Source organism: Taudactylus pleione, unplaced genomic scaffold (genome assembly GCF_031769625.1).
Source record: "Taudactylus pleione unplaced genomic scaffold, aTauple2 ptg000012l, whole genome shotgun sequence".
In the NCBI taxonomy this organism is placed as follows: Eukaryota; Metazoa; Chordata; class Amphibia; order Anura; family Myobatrachidae; genus Taudactylus; species Taudactylus pleione.
In genome coordinates this window covers 284,251-292,868 of record NW_028284415.1, presented here as the reverse complement: position 1 = coordinate 292,868, position 8,618 = coordinate 284,251, and the positions used below count along the sequence as shown (strand labels likewise).

The 8,618-nt window shown below is 48.5% G+C and overlaps 1 non-coding gene across 1 annotated transcript; it reads right to left on the bottom strand.

Annotated features, from left to right (window-relative positions):
- Positions 1 to 5,416: 5,416 nt before the first annotated feature.
- TRNAR-CCG (transfer RNA arginine (anticodon CCG)) lies at positions 5,417 to 5,489 on the bottom strand. Its single transcript has one exon. It is a non-coding gene; the product is annotated as a tRNA-Arg (tRNA).
- Positions 5,490 to 8,618: the final 3,129 nt, after the last annotated feature.

Genomic DNA, 8,618 nt, shown 5'->3' with positions numbered 1-8,618 from the left:
ACCTATAAATATTTCTAACATAAGACACTATATTCAGTAGACACCCAAGATTAATAGATAATAAGAAATATGTAACAAATGTCTCTGTCCAGTGTGCAATTCTGAAATATCAGATATTATATCTAATGTTCACCACAATCCTGACAGAAATATTCTTCTCCTAATGTCCACCTTTGTAAAATAAAACTCACTACAAAGTATACAGCACTATATTGACAGGAACTATCTGTATCTGTAGTGCGCCGGTTTTGCACTTTCACAAAAGTCTCCATATCTGTAAATTGCTATCACATCTGTGGGTGACAGCGATAGTATGGTAGAGTCAGTAGTTAATTCCCCTTTATGTAAATACGGCAGTTTTAGGGGTCAGTACTTTTTTTATTATAGCGGCCCCAATTAGCTGTTAATTTCCGGCTGGAATTAACCCGGCTTGCAGTGATCTCCTAAAGTAATAGTAGTGGTCAGCTCACCTTGTTTGTGAGTGCAGCAGCGTTATATCCCGGCTTGCTGTATAATAAGGAGGCCGTGGTCAGCTGTTATCTCCCAGAATGTGTTCAGTCCTGGCTGTAAAAATCCTGCAATTGCCGCTTCCACCTCCACCTTGAGCCGCAAATGCACAGTCAGTTTTTATCTTTACACTGCCGCTGGGGAAAATAACAGGTCACTGATTGTGATGGACAAATAGATCAATTCCAAGGTAGCAAAGGCACATTAGATATCCCAATTAACGTGTTTCGCTCACACCATGGAGCTTTTTGAAAAAGCCTCTCTTTAAAAAGCTCCAGGTCAAATGATTAGCTGCAGTATATACTATTTTTTTTGTGGACATCTTCTCCTTTACCTCTCTCCAGGTATTGAGGAACCACTTAACCATATCGCTGACGACTGGGAGTGATATCGACCTAAGGGATGGCAATTCCGGTAACAGGGTGCAGACCATACTAGATAAAGAATGGAGAGTGGCCTAATGTCTCATGGAACAGATTGTTATGAGCAAATTCAGCGCATGGCAGCAAGGAGACCCAATCAACTTGACTGGCCGACATGTACATTTGGATGAATTTCTCCAAATCTTGGATCACCCTCTGCGTCTGACCATTACTCTGAGGATGAGAGGCTGATGAGAAGCTCAGGTTAACTCCAAAGCACTTACAAAATGTGCTCTAGAACTTAGAGGTAAATTGCACCCCACAATACAAAACAATGTTCTTGGGGAACCTGTGCAGCCTGAAGATCTCCCTTATGAAAGCCCCTGCTAGCTTTGGAGCTGTGGGTAGGCCTTTAAATTGGACGAAGTGAGCCACCTTGGAAAACCTGTCCACTACCACCCAGATGATATTGAAGCCTTGACAAGACAGCTGATCGGTGACAAAGTCCATGGCAATATGGGTCCAATGATCAGGCACTCGTAATGGATGCAGGGGACCCGAGGGAGAGTGAGATGGAACCTTGTGTTGAGCACAGGTACAACAGGCTGCCACAAGTCCTTAACATCTTGATGGACTGTGGTACACCAATATTTCCTAAGGATTAGTTCCAGGGATCCTTTCACACCCACATGACCGGTGAAGCGCGAACCATGTGCTTTGCATAGAGCTCAGATGCTACTAATGTCTTCCCTGGGGGAATTTTAACCTTGGTGGTTACTGCTACAAAGCAGGCCAGATTCAGGATAGACTTATCCTCTCGAACTTCATCCTTCCCAGCGGAACTGAATGCCCGGTACAGTTCAGTAGCTTTGATGTTTTTGCTGCCGGGCCAATAGGTGATTACCACAATGAAGTGGTCGAAGAACAGCGACCATCTGGAATGACAATAGTTCAGACACTGGGCCTGATTCAGCAAGGATCGCAACTGCAAAACTGCACGCAGGCAGCTTTGCAATTGCGATTCTTGCAATAATGCAAATGCAGCAGGAGGTGTATGACACCCCATTTGCAATCCCAGCACTGCGACAGGATGGGATCACCATCGCGACCATTGTGACCATCGGTGGTCGATGGTCGCGATGGTGGATGACGCCGGACCCGCTCCAGGGACAGTGGCAGGTGGGGAGTTTGACTGGGGCGGTACACCTGTCAAACCGTAACGCAGGTGTCCTAAGGCGAGCTCAGGGAGGACGGAAACCTCCTGTGGAGCAGAAGGGCAAATTGTGTCTCAGTCTTTGGAAATCTGGTAATGAAATTAAAATTTATTTTTAAAAAACAAACCAAATTTGCATGTGGACCGAGAGCTCCCTGGTTGATCCTGCCAGTAGCATATGCTTGTCTCAAAGATTAAGCCATGCACGTGTAATTACACACGGCCGGTACAGTGAAACTGCGAATGGCTCATTAAATCAGTTAAATCCCAGATTTTTCTGATTCAGGACAGGATCGGTGAGTTGAGATCTTTCAATATTGCAGAACGGGGAATTGCCCCAATCCGTTGGAGATGTATGGGGGCCTTAACCCTCAGGTTACTCAGTATAGACAGTGTTTTCACGCTGCTGGGGCCAGTAAAACTGCGTCTGAAGGCATCGATACTAGCCTCAGCACGACTCAAAAACAGGGCCGACACACTGGCCATCACTGCCTCATCAATGCCCCGAACAGCCACAGCATGTCAGTCATGCTGCGGCTTGGGGACAATATGCGCGAACTCACAGAACAAGATCTGCAAATGCTCAGTGTGGCATCTGTGCATGCGCAGATCTCACACCATTGGAGATGTACGTAAACCATCGTGTTTGTGTATATCTGTGAATCAGACCTATAGTTACTAAGTAACAGCTACATTACACATAAGCTGGGTACACACTAAGCAATCCATTGCACCATGTATCGTTCTGACGCGGATGGGAACAATATATTGTGCGAATCACATAGTGTGTACCCCCGATCGTGTGTGTCCATGGTTGTTCATCGCATCATCCCATCTGCAGTGTTGCACAGCAGATAGAATTTGACGGCAGATAAGAACCACTTGGCCCATCTAGTCTGCCCTTTTAAATGAAGGGACAATTTAATGATCGACGCCATGCTGCTAAATGTAGCATGGAATGACACATTGCGCCGTCCTCCACTGCATTGTGCAGTGTGTACAGACGCACAATGTATCGCTCCATTGCATCATCCGGTCGCTGGGTACACACATCGTATAGTGTGTACCCAGCATTACAGACAGTTGGTCTACAGCTCTGGCCCCTCCCACCAGTGTCAGTGATATTGTTACCTGATAGTTCTGACACCTACTAAGCAGGGTTGGCCATCGACCAACGATAGATTTGCAACCATTGCAGACCCTCCAACATGACCCGTTCCATTAAGTACAAAATGCTCTGCTCCTGGACTTCCTTCTTAATTGATCATTGCAGCCACCTGTGGTGAAACACCTTTCTCTTCAATTAACTAGCTCAACACAGGTGATTCCAATCATAAATTAGGTGGGAAGTCCGGGAACAGAGCATTTTGTACCTGATGGAAGGGGTCATGGTGGAGGGTAGGTCATTGATGGTCTATAGATGATGGCAAGTGTTTTGTCATTAATGATGGGCCAGTGATGCCAAATTATCTATGGCGGTGCCCCGAGGTTGAAGAACGTTGGTGACGGTGGCCCGATGCCTGAGATCTCTGCATGTGCAGTATTCAGCCACCAATAGCTCAAACCATCTATGGTTTACTGCTGTTTGTAAAAAAAAACTATTAACCATCCATGGTAGAGCCGCTGATGACCATCACTATTACAGAGCATGTCAGTCTTGGGACAGACTTTGTAGAATGATTCTATAGATTGTACTGGCAGGTGTGACTCATGCACACCTAGCAGTGCAATCAGCTAACTCTCCCTTAGTTCACCACCTGGAAAATATTCCAGTGGGTTGCAGTAGAGTGTAAAATAAAAACAATACAAATAAATCAAAAAGGTTAATGAAAAGCCTGGAATATTTCCCGGGAATGACAAGATAATATTAATACTGGCCCATGTAATTCATGACAGGTGGCAGTATGTTATATGTAGATGTGTCCTACTGGAATTGGTATGTTATACCGCCAGACGCCAGCCCAGCGGATGAAATACCGATGCCGGAAAGCTGGCATATGGAGATCCCAGCAGGGAAAGTATAAGGTTATCCCTAACCCTCCCTTAGGGGTGCCTAACTTTAACCTCCCCCCAGGGGTGCCTAACCCCCCCTAACCCTCCCGGGGGGTGCCTCACCAGCGCCGTATCAGGACGGCAGTGCGCCCTGTGCTGCACTGCTGCCCCTCACACTCCCCCCAGCCCCCTCCACCCCCTGGATTTTATTCGGTGTCGCTCTGCGAGCGCCAAGCAGCACTGCAGGAGGTCTCTTTACAGACCTCCAGAGCCGGACAGTCTGCGGCCGGACCTTGGAGGCTTCCGCCCAGTGCGGAGGCACCGGCCGCACCACCCTCCGTACGGCCCTGTGCCTGACCTTAAACCCCCCTTCCCCTAACCCTCCTGGAGAGGGGTGCCTAACCCTAAGCCCCCTCAGGAGACCCTAAACCTAACCCTCTACCCCGGCAGCTATCCGCTCCCGACGCCTGGCTTACCTACGATTGGTATGCCGGGCGTCGGGATTTTGGCGTGGGGCTGATAGGCGTTGGTATTTAGATGCCTATCATTAGTCCCATGCCTGGATTTCATTGTCGGGAAGCCATCGGTCTTCCTGACTACATACCGTCTTACTATCTCCAACACAGTGACCTTATTTACTAATCCAAATTTACATTGTGCAATTCTTAAATTCCGATCAATGCTTTAGTATACAGTAATTTACCAGCTTCCTATTGGTTTGTGGTAGTGCACAAAATTGAAGAGTCTGCAGTTATCAGGGTGACAGAAACCAGGGGACAGGAATGTAGATGCTAATTATTGGTTTAGTACGAAATTGGGCTAAGTAGTATTCATGTTGCCTGGACACTAACCATCCTGCTGACCTCCACAATACATTTTATCTAAATTATTCTGTACATGTGCTAAAACAATCAAAACACGAAAAGTTACTAAACTGAATTCATCCTACAAAACAAATGGTACGGTGCAGTAGTCTATTTATACAAAGCACCAGGGGACTGTAACTGTACTGTGATTTGTCTGGAAGGCACATTTGCATCTTGCAGAGTACTGGTGCGTGTTATGGATCGGATACCGGCTGGGAAACAAGGAGTTAAGGCACGTCCCAGCAGGACTCCGTCCGGTGAACGGTCTTGCCGATATGTTGGGGGCGGGCACTGTGACGATAAATTGGGGGTGTAACTGACATGTGAGCAAGGGAAAACGATAGCGAAGGTAGCATGCAGCGAACACAGATTAACCAGGTTTTGCAGTGAACTAGCAAACGCTTCACACTCGCATGGAAAGTACATATTAATCCACTCCATTTATTTAGTCTGCGATACAAAACGTGATTTAGGTACGACCCAGATGGGACTCGAACCCACAATCCCCAGCTCCGGAGGCTGATGCCTTATCCATTAGGCCACTGGGTCACCGCATGTCTGCCAGCCTTACAGACGTTTCTTACGTCTGATGTAACCGATGTGTAGATTGAAAGGCACGCCCCTGTCTGGAACTTGTCAGCCACTCAGCAACAAGAATCCTCGGTGCAGGAGGCTGGAAGTAGGGGGGAGTAGCACAGTGAGGGCTAGTGACACGGGAGACTGCTGGCGCCTCCATCTTGTGCCTCGGCTCATCTTCCGCTCCCTCCTTCTTACGTGCAACATGTCCCAATTCTTATCTTGTCCTATTATACAGCCTGCTGTATAAATCGTGTATGTTATATGCTCTGTCATAAAACTAATCCTGTTTTGTGTTTTAACGTCTGATGTCTTGTCATAGTGCAGAGTACTGTGAAATAAATATTTGTCTTTATCTAGATCAGTGGTGTCAAACTCGGGCCCTTCAGCTTTTGTGGGACTAAATATCCCAGCATGCCCTGCCACAGTTTTAGCATGCCCTAGTAGCAAAACTGTGGCACTGCATGCTGGGATGTGTAGTTCCACTGCAGCTGGAGGGCCCAAGTTTGACACCACTGATCTAGATAAGATAGATAGATAGTCTGGCATGAGACTGGCTGCACACATAGAAATATAAAATAAGAGTGCAAGGTACACAGTAGCGGCTCTAGGCCCGGCATGCCGGGCCGTCGCCCGGAGAGCCATTGTATCCGGCGGGCGCTAGAAACACCCACCCCCCCTCCTGGCGCTATCGTTACTATGTAACTTCAGGTGGAAGGGGCGGCAACACAGGACCGCCCTAGGCACAGCAAAGCCTAGCGCCGGCCCTGACGGTACATACAGGTGCATGCAATGTAAAAATTAGAACCAGCATATCCAATAGCATGAAAAAATCTGATTCATAAAGTGCAAAATGTTTAGTGTTATGACAACACTTAAGGCCGATTCAATTCGGCGTTCTGTTTAGGCAGACAAATACAAGTTATGCTGCGTACACATGGTACGATGGCAACGATCAGACGATCGTTGTCTGATCATCCTGCATGTGTCGGATGTTCATCCAACACATGCAGTAACCCCTTAACGACTATAACGTGGGTCCCTATAGTAAGCAGGCTAACCTGGTCGACAGGGCCGCCATCAGGGGGGGACTGCCGTCCCGGGCCTGGCCTACTACCGCCACTGCAGAGCCTGCAGCTCAAACTACCCCCTTGAAGAGACGGGGGCCCGGCTGCTGCTGTTACCACCCGCCGACTTGGATGGAACATCATCATAGGAGGGTGCTGGAGGAGGCAGCCAGGGACTGCTCGGGCCCGCTTCTCCACCAGCTTACGGTGGCAGTCAGACTCCTTGTTTTGGAGTGAGCGCGCACAACGTCACGGCGCGCTGCTGGAAGGCGAGGTCGACATCGGAGCCGCGGATGAAGAGGAGCAGCCGCATCTGCAGTGCTGGGGGACCGTGGAGGAAGCAGGATCCTTCTCAACGTAAATAAGGTGAGGTGATAAAAATAAAAAGTCTGGGCGCACAGACTGGATTTAATAATGGGGGGGTTGTGGTGTTTAAAAAAAAAAAGGCTGGGCGCAGAGACTATTTAATAACGGGGGGGTTGAGGTGATAAAAAAAGGCGGGGCGCACATACTGTATTTAATAACGGGGGGCTGAGGTGGTAAAAAAAAGGCGGGGCGCACATACTGTATTTAATAATGGGGTTGAGGTGATAAAAAAAGGCGGGGCGCACATACGGTATTTAATAACGGGTGTGGGCTGAGGTAATTAAAAAAAAGACTGTGTGCACAGTGTATTTAATAGCAGGGGGGAGGCCCTGCCTATTTTGTCAGAGTCGGGCCCCACAATTTCTGATGGCTGCCCTGCTGGTCGATATCGACCAGGTCTGCCTGCTTGCACAGACGTTAGTTGGTCGATAACGACCATACGTGGCCGCGCGTGGCAGGGGCCAGAAACTGTCAGATTTTAACGATAGGATCGTTATCGTTAAAATCTGACAGTTTATCTGACCGTGTGTACGCACCATTAAGTTGGAGAATTCCGGTTCTTGCGACAACCTGGGTGTTTAGTCGCAAGAACCAGCATTTTCTAAAGAGCTGTCCTTTGCGATTTTAATCACATTTGTAGTGCATACCTGCGTTATTATTGCCAGCATGCATGCAGTAAGAGAAGTAACTGGATGTATCACATCCATAATGCGATACACTATGGGTTACACCGCGCACTATTAACCGGCAGAGGGATCCGCTGGACCCTCCCCGGCTATGGTGGATGTGCACGTGCAGTCCTCGGGACTGCGCATGCGCACCACCCCCTACACTAGCCGGCAGCTCTCCGGAAACATCGCAGGGCCGGGCTCCTTTCAGAGCCCGTGTCTCTGCATGTCCCGGATGATACATCCGGCCGAAGAGATCGCTTTTTGCAATGCGATCAGGGGCGTTACTAATGCCTTGATCACATCGCAAAAGCGATCCTTGATAAAAGGGCCCCTTAGCCATAAGGAGCTGACAATCTGTATATAGCAGCCAGATCCTTAAACCCAATTGGTCGCTGCTATTTCCAAGTTGGAGAAAGGACCTCTGTGACGTAGACACCACGTGACCGCTGCAGGAGGCTGGACCGCTCCTGCGTTACCATCCACTAGGGCATAGAGGGGGAATAAATATCTGTGGCGAGCGCAGCGAGCCAACGTGCCCGAAGCGTGGCGAGCGTAGCGAGCCCGCGAGGGTAGTTTTGGTCCCCCGTTACCATCCCCGCCCCTCCCCCTTTCAGGCCGAGTCACGTGGGTGTGACGTCACAGGGCCATCAGCCCTGTACAGTCTAGACATAACCTTTTACAATTATTCTAGTTGTACAGTGATCAGACTTGGCCATAAGGAGTTGAACATTTATTCGTAGTGATCAGACCCTGTTACAAGACTGAACCTGACAATACTGTGCGATTAGATCTGGCCGTGGAGCTGGCAATCTACTTGTATATCGATCAGACACTGACAATGCCATTGTATAGTTGTCACTGGTCAGACTACAAGTCGGGAATACAGTGATGCAAATCTCCTGTCCAGAGCTGACAGGGATATCGTGTAATGTGTGTGTGCTGAAGATACAAGGGAGTGAGTGAAGTGTATACACTCAATCCGGGTTACCGGCTGTCAC